This window comes from Dysidea avara, chromosome 14 (assembly GCF_963678975.1).
Source record: "Dysidea avara chromosome 14, odDysAvar1.4, whole genome shotgun sequence".
In the NCBI taxonomy this organism is placed as follows: Eukaryota; Metazoa; Porifera; class Demospongiae; order Dictyoceratida; family Dysideidae; genus Dysidea; species Dysidea avara.
The window spans coordinates 3123635-3136163 of NC_089285.1; the positions used below are offsets into that span (position 1 = coordinate 3123635).

The 12529-nt window shown below is 36.8% G+C and overlaps 1 long non-coding RNA gene across 3 annotated transcripts; it reads right to left on the reverse strand.

Annotated features, from left to right (window-relative positions):
• Nucleotides 1–205: 205 nt before the first annotated feature.
• Nucleotides 206–8585, reverse strand: LOC136244254 (uncharacterized). Of its 3 annotated transcripts, none has more exons than XR_010695125.1 (8): nucleotides 8526–8585; nucleotides 5052–5732; nucleotides 4822–4998; nucleotides 4713–4755; nucleotides 4059–4658; nucleotides 2062–4004; nucleotides 1975–2009; nucleotides 206–1345 (listed from the first exon to the last, which is right to left on the reverse strand). It is a non-coding gene; the product is annotated as an uncharacterized lncRNA (long non-coding RNA). The 3 variants fall into 3 exon arrangements; XR_010695127.1 differs by having other exon boundaries at nucleotides 5052–5697; nucleotides 8526–8581; XR_010695124.1 differs by lacking the exon at nucleotides 8526–8585 and having other exon boundaries at nucleotides 5052–5834.
• Between the last annotated feature and the right edge of the window lie 3944 nt (nucleotides 8586–12529).

Here is a 12529-nt window from a genome sequence, read left to right on the forward strand (position 1 = left end):
ATTAAGCTTTTACTGGTATCAGAGCCCGAGTTACAAAGATCTGGATTCTTGTGAACATAGCTATGCATTAACAATTGCTGCACATAATCCAATTTTAGTATATTCGATTCCACACACATGCATACTCATACAAAGAAAGAGGACACCACCATAACATGATCAGAATCTCACACAAGAACACAGAGGAAAATACAAACCTAACAGATATTATTACGCCATAAGCCAAGGAAGGTACCAATAGATAACCAGAAGCCATTTAACTAATCTATATGTGACATATTTTATGGAACATCACAGTATGTACTGAACCAGTTAATGAGTTTCACTTGTTTGCTATACACCGCATATTTTGGTCACATAGAAACAATGCTTTACAGCAAATTGCACAAGAATGGAACAATCTCGAAGTTCTCACTGAGCACGGATTGTCACCGACTAGTTGTTTATTAGGGGCATACTTCAGCTCTGTGAATCAAACCACTTCTAGCACTGGATGTGAAACTTAAAAAAAAAAGATGGAGTTGATGAAGAAGGTGCTACACAGCGCAGTGATGGAAATAATGAGAGTATTTCCGTACCTTGCTCAACCATTTGACTGCCAGATGGGCAAATGTAGCAATTGCTGCAGCAAGTAAACTATGAGTCTAGAGAATCGTCTACTGGATATTTTTAGCACCATTTCTAATTAAGCACCTCATAATGAGATGCTCATGAGCATCTACTAGTTGTTTTAATCTATCATATTGTTTTTGTATTCTGCAAAATTAATTGTGTAAATTCTCCATCCTACTCAACATTTCTTCATAAGACAAAACACTGTAAGGTACACTGCTATTTGGAGCTGTACTGTTTGATGTTAACCTCTTTTGTAATCGACTCCTCTGTACTCGTAATTTTTTCCAGAAATTATTACAATGTGTGCATCTGGTGGAAGTTTCGCTAGCTGATAGTGGTAATTGGCAACTGTGGTGGTAGATTATATTCGTCTGTGCATTGATGGTTGCAATTTTATTTCGTATATGAAAAATATGGTATGTAATATAAATGGCTGTCTCTAAATATTCCTCCATGTTGCTCTACAACCTGCTGGAAATGTTGCAACTGAACTATCAGAACATACACAACTAGTTTATACGGTATTCAAAATAGGGATGTACTCTAAGTTGAAGCAGTAGTAAAGGGAAAGTGCCACATACAAGGCTGTTTCCAGTGATGAAACTACAGTGAACTCCCTTTGTTCACACACAACTAGATACTCAGTAGTAGAGTCCCCTAGCAAAGCTGCAATCCAAGGCTGGTTGTGTAATGGGGTCTTTTGGCATACACTTGCTGTAGTCACCATTGCCTATGCCGAAGAAAAATGTGGAGTCATTTGCATCATAGAACAATCCTTTTAATAGAAATTTGTAGTAGTGATTATACATTACTGTAAGAATACGATATGTATAAATTTACAACTTAGCAGCTAGTACCCTTAGGTCTAAAGCATTTATCATGACTGAATTTATTAGAGTCCCTACATGGAATAAAGTTAGTGTTATTTGTCAATAAGGAGGCCAGCTGGCTATGTTTTGATTTTGTACCTAAGGGTACTAGCAATGCTAACACTTTACAAGATGTTTACTTGCACAAGATAAGTGTATTAAATAGAATGCATGCACACTTAAGTAAACCATTTTTTCAGCATATCCTCCTTGACCTCAGTTGAGCTAGACTATCTAGCTAATTTAAAGTATACCAATATAGCATACTGCTTTTGGCTTTGTGAACTAGCTGAAAGCAGTGGTCTAGAAATAAAGTTGGTCCTCTCAGTAAAGCTTGCTCAATACTGCATGACTGTCTTTTGGGGAACAAGATGATTGTATATTAGCGCTGACCATCTGTTTCACAATTTTAAAATTTTGGTTTCATTTATTGACAATCAGTTTGGGGATAAGGTAATTCAATATAAAACACACCAACATCATTACTTACATGTCAGTATTGCATGGCTGTCTATCTTCTTTAATCTGTTTGGACACAATGTGATTCAATATAAAACGCACCAACATCATTACTTACATGTCAGTATTGCATGGTGTCTATCTTCTTTAATCTGTTTGGACACAAGGTGAAACACACCAACATGATTACTTACATGTCAATACAGCATGACCATAGATACTCAGGTACGGAGCCTTTTAATGTCTGGTATGACCACCTACTTGGGGATAAGCGAAAATCATGCATGGCCGTCTGTCTATGTGTATATCTTCCTCCGACCTTCTGTGTGGGGAAAAAGCAATTCAAAATACACCAACATGTCTTGCATATGTTTCAATCAGTAGTACTCAGGCCAAGGTAATACAAACTAACAATCTAGTGTCATTATTTCAATTGGCACTGGTTTCCTTTAATCACAGTAGTCTAAGTAGCGCTTAGAAGCAGAAGGGAAAGTGCTGCATCATGCGATTTGTCACCGACCACCCAACACGACAAGCCTAGCACACCATAATTATTACATTGACGTCAAATTTATGATCAACATTATCTTACTCAAGCAGCTTCAATTCTATTGGTCCACCAATCATCTTTACTGGTGTAGAAGAAATACAGACAGTCCGGGAAAATCTGTAGCTATCACAAGCAGTTTGCCAAGTTAAGCCTGTTGTTACTACTGGCTGGCAACCCAATTCATCGACAACGTGACAGCAACACTTCTGCCTCACAGGAAACCTTGAACTCGTTGCATATTGCTGATATGTCACTCCGCCAATATTCAAAATGCAAATCTTGTGACATGCATGCCATCGAAAATACTTGTAATCACGTGATGCATCAGCTGTCCAGCTCGAGATAAGGTGTCACAAAGGCTCAGTTCTGGTACCTCAGCACCTGCCAAATTGTGGGTTGTTTAGTTTTCCCTTGGTCAAATCCCCATTCTCCTCCACCCACTGCCACCATGGGGATTAATTGATTAGTGCATTATTTCTGTATCCCATGTCCTTGGTATGGTCTGAGTTATATTTCTTTAAAGTTGATAAATAATCGAGGGGTTGCCGACGCCCATGCAAAATACCCAGAGAGTCCCAATATTTAGGTGTTTTGAATTCTACTTCTTGGCCCAGACCTTCACAACATGTTGCTGATATGTCCCTAGTCATAATGAGCAAGATAATGAGTTCGCGCAAATTTAAAAACTTAATTTTTCATGATTTAGGATTCCTTAATATTTAATGGATTTCTCAGATGGTGTATGAGTGTCCCAAGGCATTGGCTACCCTCCTGAACAATAAACTTTTGTATTTAAAAAGTAATGAAGTAGTAAAATGGTTGATTTATCAGTAGATATGTCTTAAAATATTGTGAATAATCCCATATGTCATGGAGGTGTAAACATATCACTAAAACGAGTGACTGCTAAAAAATTTTTTTTCACAAGATGTACGCACCTCTATAGGAGCAAGTCTTTTAGCACTTTGGCATGCAGCATCAGGTAATCTTTAGCCCCATCCCAAGTTATAATAGCAATAATAAGCATGAAATCTATCAGCGGTTAGTGAAGGTAAATTTTTCTTTTAAATAATTTAAGGTTGAGTAAATGGTTGAATATAGTGCAATACAATAAAATTTAATACAATACACGATACACTAAAATAATACAATTGCAATACAATACACAATTAATGTAATTATTAATCATGTACAAATATATAGATAATATTGCCTACATAAATGGCCCCATAACTTGGTAACTCATTGTCAGCGTTCCCTGTCTGCTCCCGATACCATAGAACAGACGACTGCAGAAACAGTTGTTTGCAACACAATCCAAGCTCCACTGTCTTGTGCCTTGAGACAGTAGACCTGTTATCTGTTGAAAGTCACCAAGCAGTATTGGTGAAATAATCTGGGCTCTTTTGTCCCAGCAGGTCCAGTGACGATTGGATTATTAGTAGACATACCACAAATTATACTTTCCAGCCATTGCTTTAAATTAGCTGCAGACTGGGCTGCATTTCCTCCTTATAACATATTACACGTAAATGACAAGTTATCTTTAAAAATTTATTTAGCACCTTAGATGGGTGGAGTGATAACACAACCATAGCCAGTGGGTACTTACAGTGGCCACACTGGCCAACCCCAGACACTGATGTATACTGGCATCATCTGCATAATATATTATGAAACCAAAATCATTATACCTGCACACAAAAGAAGAAAACGAATGCACAATCACACATCATTAACAACCTGGTAGTATATTGTGCCATAAGCACCCAGTTGGCTCCCAGAAAATTTTTGAAAAATGAGCACCATAACATTGAGGGTTTAGGGCATTTGTTAGTAGTCTTATAGCAGTCTTATATATAATAGTCTTGTGTGGTTGGACCCTTTTTCCACAGGTGATTATAAATAGCTGTTGTAAACTACTAAAGTCAAGGTACATCATGTAAAGGCACTCCTCTACTCCAGTGATGGTTTTTGACAGTGCTCTGAACAAGCAGTTGCTGTCTCCCAAACCTCTATCAACTTCTCTTTGTTGCTTGCATAAACAAAGGTTTCACAACTGTGTATCCAGTAGCAGGATCTATTGTAGATATCTTTACCATGTCATCTTTAGCCATCATGTCTGGTGCGGTTAGGCCAGGTGGTTAAGGAAACACGGAAAAGTTCTGTGATTTTTTTCTTTAAATAGAGAATACTGAAGGGTTTGTACTTGGACATACCTTCGTAGCATCTTCGCTAGAATATCTGTCTGTTGATGATTACCTAACAATAATGAAGATGCATACAGACAGTGTTTATATATGTATGTATATCTATTGGTATACATACTAGTGGATCTGAGGGTTTGTTCAGATCTCTTTTGCATTTTGATGTATTTCTGTTGAATGCATGCTTTCTTTAGCTTGCCTGGCCCACCATACTTTAGATTATCACAGCAGTACTTGCAAATTGTACAATTTGACGAAGTACAACCTGTACATTCTCCATATCTTACTCGCTTCTGACCTAGTGTATAACATAGTACACGTATACACATTTGAATTTCTAAACTTGTTTACCTGCAATAGCTTTATTATAATCAGGCAGTTGTCCTGTAAATACATAGAGTATTCCTCTGTTGTTGGTTAATGGTCTTAATGGCTGCGCACATTGTATATATTGTTTTCTTCTTTTTGCTATGGTATCTGTAATGTTGTTGGTAATTCTATTACTGAAAAAAATATTGTAACCATTAGTGGGGTGCTGCTGGTACACAATAGCAGTTTAAAGGTCTTTATTTATACACATCTCGTGTGCTTCATCGAGCGTTACTGCACTATCCACTCATGTTGACAGTACAGCCACGAGACTGTAAACATGTTAAACATGCTTTGGGAGATTCTGAATATCTACCGACTGGTGTGGGATGATCCTTTGATATGTACTGCAGTCAAAATACTCCAACCAACGGGGCCATCATGTTTAGACTAGGCTTGCACTTGTTCCAGTTACTAGGTAGAGAACAATCTGTCCGTTCTGTTTAGACAGCATAATAGATACCACTGATGATATAGATGGTCAGGAAGTAATTTTCTGTGAAGGTACTTGTAACTCTTGGATCCACCGGCAATGTGCTGGACTACTCAAGCTCTATTCAAAATACTACAGGAAAGTGAAGATCCCTTTTACTGTCCCCATTGCCACTTAATCACACAAGATAAACAGCTACAGGAGTTGATAGCCATTTATATTGCTAGCACCTACAATAGTAATCACACACAGATAATAATGCACAGGAGTGGAAATGACTGTATGAAGAACCATACTGGAGGTTCCCTTTATAGTCTTTATTAGCAAACAAGGCATCTACCAATGATATGCTTGGAATGGTGACTGAAAATGCATATCTTGTTTCTACTGAAGGTGTACACATCATCACCATCTAGCTGGTAGGTTCCAACTAATAAAGCACCTGCACTGCCTATTAACCTAAATGTCCGTGGCTGAAAAGGACACAATTGTTGAGAAAGGATTTACCCTGTCACTATTAATTTTCTCTTGTTTTCTGGCCATTTTAACAAAGCTCACATTCTCCCCTTATTTGCAGTACTTTGGCAAATAGGATTCCATTAGCCTGTACTTTATTCCAATACTGTTTACTACTCTTCGGAGTGTACCTTTAGGGCAATATTTGCAAGAACAATAACCAGTCACATCAGGACACATGCTGGGATGTTCACTGCACTTGTTGATATTTTGTTTGGTGTAATGCAAACATGTTATACTTACTCTGCATATTATGTGGGTACCAATTTACTAAAATTTACAAAGAAGCTAACTACACTTGAAGTAGTAACCTTCAGCAATAACGTAATCTACTAAACAGTTTTATAATATTAATTTCAATTAACATGTACAAGTTTGTTCACAACCATGACTATGGTCCTAGTGTTCACCATCAGAGTCATTCAGACACAGAGTGATTTTGAGGGTGACAACTAGCCTTTCACAGTCAATAGACTAATATGTGTCACTAACATAGTCCTGGGTATCAACTCTTGTAAAGGTCACTGAATTGTGTGACCTTGAGAGTTGATGTCTGGCTAGCTATGTTACTGGTGTGTTATCAAACAGTACAATAATGTAGTATACTCTACCTGTAATGCCAGTCTCATCACGTAAGATATTCAACTTTGTATACTATGAACAAAGTGATAGATTACAAATCAATTGTAATTTACTTCACAATGTCTTCGAAATTCTGTCTACTCGTGGTGTTTTATCCAGAGTTTTGAAACGTAAAGGATGCTTTGTTGTTTTGGTTCTGGTGTGTTATAAGCCATTGTATACCTGAACTCTCTCAATGTTGTGTTAGCTAACCAGGAAGATGGCACCTGTATAGTAGTGAAATTTGTCCTATTAACTCAAAAAAGAAGTTGTCTCTCTCTTTGTGTTTACCAACTTTATTGTGCATGATAGGCCCTACCAGAGCGAATAACAACACGTTAGGCTATCAAAATTTTGACTGATGGCAGGTTAAAAATATGTATCAAGACACATGGTAGTGTGTCATGTGGCCAAGAATGCCGGCAACCACACTGTAAGTATATTGACAGGAAGAAAGAAAACAGCTTTTTCATGCATGCATAGCTCCATGGCCCCTTCCGAAGCACACCATTTTTGCATTGTAGCTGTCCCCGGGTAGGGAATTAAATTTGCAACAGCCGTTTGCGAGATATAGGCGTTCAAAGTTTCGTTTTAATTTCTTTGCTTTTCTCTTCTTATGCCTTCCGGGGGGGTACGGCATAAGAAGAAACTTTTCTTTACTTTTTTCTTCGATTTCTTTTCGCACACTTAGCAAAATTGCTATAAAATGCAAACAATTTCTTTTCCCACACTTAGCAAAATTGCTATAAAATGCAAACGTATAACTCAATTGCCTCGATCTTTGGCACAAATGAAGAACGTGTAACGATGGATTCACGTACCAAGTTTGTTGTGAATCTGAGGAATATTCAAGGAGTTATGAGCATTTATTCGCATAAAAAAAGATCAAACTTTTATCACAGCTACAGGGTAAACCAAGTATAATAGAAATAACTTGAAAATTGGTATGTAGATAGGCTGATCATCGTAGCAGTGCCTTTTGATAGTTTCAATAGCAGTAGAGTTACAGCGACAAAGATATAAAGCAAAAAACAAGCAATTGTAAAATCACGGGATCGAGATACTTTAATGGAACAGTCACCGCGGAGTGAAAAAGGTGTGCAAAAATATCAAAAAAAAAACTTACCAGAGTTCGAACCAGGGACCTCCATACCTAACACCTGCATCCTTAACCACTGAACCACTGCTACCTTTGCTGATCACTTCACTTTAATTTCTGCTTTATGAATGAAATTTCTAGTTGAAATCTGCTTATAATCAAAGTTTATAATTTCATAGATCTACCAATAGAAGCCACATTCTTGTTCTTTTTCACATTTTGAATGTCTTTTAATGTAAGTGTTTTTCCATATTTCTGAGCAATCAGATCACGGACAAGCTTATTATTGTGCTTGAGCTGAAATCCATCCCCTTTTCCTGCACAATCAGAATGCTCCTTTAAGTCACTCAACTGGGTACGAGCTTTTGATGAGAGCGGAATATTATTTTTGTCAAGATGAGCCGTGCAGACTTCATTTGAGTGGAAAAAAGGCAAGAAAACTTCATGGCAATTTTTGTGGTCACAGTAATTCACCAATTCTTTGCTCTCATCCATAGTCGCCAATTTAGATATTTTGGTTAGTTTTGTGCTAGAATAGCTCAAATGATTGGTATGATTGTAAACATACACCTTGTACGGCAATTAACTCTTTATTATCAAATGGCTAATATATTGCCATAACAAGTGCCCTTTATAAACAGAACCATAACTCCTTTTTCCTAGGGGCTACAAAGCTGAAATTGCTACCAAACTGCTCAGAAGGACCGGGCGCGTCTAATGATAGGAAGAAGCATGGGCAAGTTATGGCGCTTGGCAATATAAAATAGCGTATACAAAACAATCATACCTGTTTAAAACTCGATGTTCGCCTTCTCCCTGCTACTAGGAGGCTTTAGTTAGAATTACTCCATTCCTCACGTGATAAGGATTCTAAAAATAAATAGTGTGATGTCATCGCATTGATTAGTAAGATGGCGGCGCCCATCTTTCAATACCATGGCAATACGGAGAAGATACGCTTTCTTCGCTTCATAGCGCGTGAGTTGTGTGTGTAATCTGTAAGTATTCTAGATGTGTTGGTAGAAGAGAGAGATGGCTATCAAACGGTATATAGCTTGATGGGTTAATTAATGGGTGGGGTCCACTTGTATCGCACGCAGTTCACACAAGCCATAAAAGTTTTCACACTTGCAGTTTTGTAAAAAAAACTTTGGTAATAAAGGGTTAAGTATCTATTAACTGGAAATCACCTTGATTGATATTCATATTGCACTTGCAGTGGTGTTTAAGGTCTTTTAAATCTTGATCAATTTTGTTATACTCAGTAGTTGAGGTGACACTTTTTTGAGGTGTAATTTGCTTGTGCACAGTGGACACCTTTTGTTGGGTGTCAAATCTTGACAGGTGTCATAGTAACACTACCTAATGTCAGGAGAGCACTAGTATCTTTATCATTAACTTTGTAAAATATTCATGAATTGAAGTAGCTAGCAATACACACATGTACATATATATCCAAAGTAAAATATACGTACTTTAACTTTTTGAAGTGTGATACTATAAAACATATTTCAATTCATACCTAAAACCACAAGTATAAGAAAGCCTCTAATAAATTCATCAAAGTGGAGATGCCTGACGAATACGAAATGTTGAAGACATAATATGCTGCAATTCACAGCTGTGATGGTATCAGGCATATTCATCACATTCTCCTTTTCAATAGCTAGTTTTATTTTGCAGACAGTTGATTTGCTGGGTCCAAATGCAGCAATGAATGGTGCATCCATATCCACCTTCTCCAAACTTTCTTCAATATTGATCTGCTCACCCTATATGTAGACAACATAAAATTGTAACAATAATTCAGTAATTGCAGAACACATGACACTACGATATAATATCAAAAATGGTGCAATCACATTAAAGCCTTGACTTTAGCAATTAAATTACCTCAAAAACATGTAATAGTGATGTCTTTCCTCTCCCCCTCTGGCACAGAATTGCTTCCAGCAGCTGCATCACATATATCGTTGTAACATCTAGAAAATTAGCAATAATACAATTGTATAAGGTGCATGCATAGAAACTAGCCAGGGTGTTTCTCTTTAATAGAATTATACTGCTCCAATAATGTTTTTGTGGATAGGGATGCGGCGATTATGCCAGCATAATTTTGAACATAATAGGTATGTGTGGGAATCAGGAATTATGCTAGCATTTTGAGGTGATTATAAAGATTTAACAATAGGAAAATCTGCAGATTGCACAATTCCCTTAAAAATGATGAAAGATGTCTTATTGATTAAAATATTCTGCAGTATTCTACATTGCTAAACAGGTTCACGTACAGTTTGTGGCCAAGCTGTTCATCACATTCGCCGAAGTAATGCTCAAACTTTCCGATGTCTAGAATCCTATTACTTTGCAATTGGTCGGATACTTTCGACAACTTCATAAAAAGCTGTGTATAAGCTTTTCTTGTGCTCCATGTTACATCTGTTTCTTGTGCACTTGATCTGTGTGCTCCATGATCTGCTTCTTGGCTGACTGGCTGTATGCCCAACAGTGTTAGATCTGTTTCTTGTGCACTTGATACGTGTACTCCATGATCTGCTTCTTGGCTGACTGACGTTTTCCGCGTAGTCTTCTTGGCTTCTCGGACTATTTCTGCTACTTCTGGTTCGTTTTCTTCGCAGTCAGGCCAATCTTCACTGTCGCTACTGCCAAGGAGACTTTCCAACACGTGGCACTGTTGAACTGGGTGTGCAGGAAAATCATCCGCAGTTGCTTTCTTCTCCATTGCAGCAAGTCCAACTCGAGCTCCAACTTCATAAACGACTGAATACTTCAGTCGTTTATGAAGTTCGACTGATTAAGATATACATACAGACACTGATAGCCAAAGAGTGGTCAATACACTGAGGCAATTCACATGCTGACATAAGGCTTACACTAATTTCAATAATTATTGAAATAAAATTACGTAGTGGTTTAGGTCAAGAGAGTTCCAAGTTAATTAAAGTAAACATTGTTGGACCTCCTTCATAAAATGTCATGTAGAGCTGAGCGATAGTGGTGATCAATCAATTATCGTGATAGTATATCACGATTACTTATCCATACCTGTGCTTAGTCAAAAATATGGATAACAAAAGCAAACATAATAGCATTGAAGTTCAGAAAACTGTAAAATGACTAGTAGCGTCAACATGGACAACAGAGATAACAACTGCAATACAGACACATAGCAATTTTTAGTGGAGTGTTAGATAAGCAGATGTGTGGTGTGTACGTTATTGGAGTATTCATATGTTGTATTCGTGAAGTTGAGTGTCTTTAATAACTGCTAGTAACTATCGTGATATAAAAGTTACTATCAAAATTAATTGTGATAGTGATAGTTGTACTATCAGTCATCTCTAATCTAATGCCACGTAGTATGGCTACTGACACTGCAATATTATTGCTACTCAACTAGTTTGTTAGCTACTTATAAGAGTACACTTATATAGTTACATGAAGTTTATTGAGTCCAAGTCACATCATCATGCACCTACAATGTGTATGATATATATAGTGGCGCATTTATTCAACTAAATTATATTCTTGTTATCTAGAACCCCTAATATTCTGATCCTATACAAATGCTGCAGATATAAAGAGAATATGTATTTCCTAAATTCTATGGAATATTATATATACGTTCAGTTTATAGGTATGACCTTTTATGTACTTTGACATCACGAAGCTGTAAAATCCAAATAACTGCAGTTGCAGAACTTCTTTCTGTTAGAGTTTACACACTGACAACAACACTAGCAACAACACTGACAACAACACTAGCAACAACACTGACAACAACACTAGCAATAACACTGACAACAACACTAGCAACAACACTGACAACAACACTAGCAACAACACTGACAACAACACTAACAACAACACTGACAACAACACTAGCAACAACACTAGCAACAATAGTTTTAATCAATAGAATACACAACTAATACACTGGGTACAGTAACAATAGAACAATACAAAAAGAACAGTTAAATTAATACTTTACACCAGAAGACTTACAATATAAATTACCTAATACATGAAAACATATAAAAACAATCACAAGTGCATATAATTACAGCCAATGAAATAAAGATTTCTGCATAAATATGTGTTCCTATAAAATGTCACACTTCATACATATATTTATAAACACATATACTTAAAAGTGCATTCTTTAACACTTTCTAGATGTCCAAGAATTTTAGGCTCATTAGATCTTGTCATAACAATGATTGCATTTGGATCATGTTCACTGCATTTCTCCTGAAGCAAATCAACAACTAGAACTTTATACTTGCTATCAGATCTGCCAAGCTAGGATAAAACTTGATACCATGAACTGTAATTATAAAAGACAATAATTCTTCTGCATTGGTAAGCAACTCTTGTGAGCAAGCCATTAATTGTAGTATCGTGTACAGTAGTATTGTAGCCAGACAGCTATAGTGTGAGATCGTATGGAAATAAAATACTTCAACAGACGGGCAAAGGCATTTACTGGTCAATTATCACTGACGACAAAGGAAAACAACAGATGGAAAAGTCACAATGGTGGCTATAACAATGACTGTGGCATAAGTGCATTGCTACACTAAGATGAATTGACTGTTGTCACAACTCTATAAAGCTTCTATATTGCTATACAATTTATGGATGCAATGAGATAGGTCTATAGATTAGTGTATGTTAATTAACTAGTTTAGAAGGATCACAACATGGATAGGAAATGGAAGGATATGTTGTGTAATATAGGTGCATAAAGTATAAAACCTTGCTTATTTA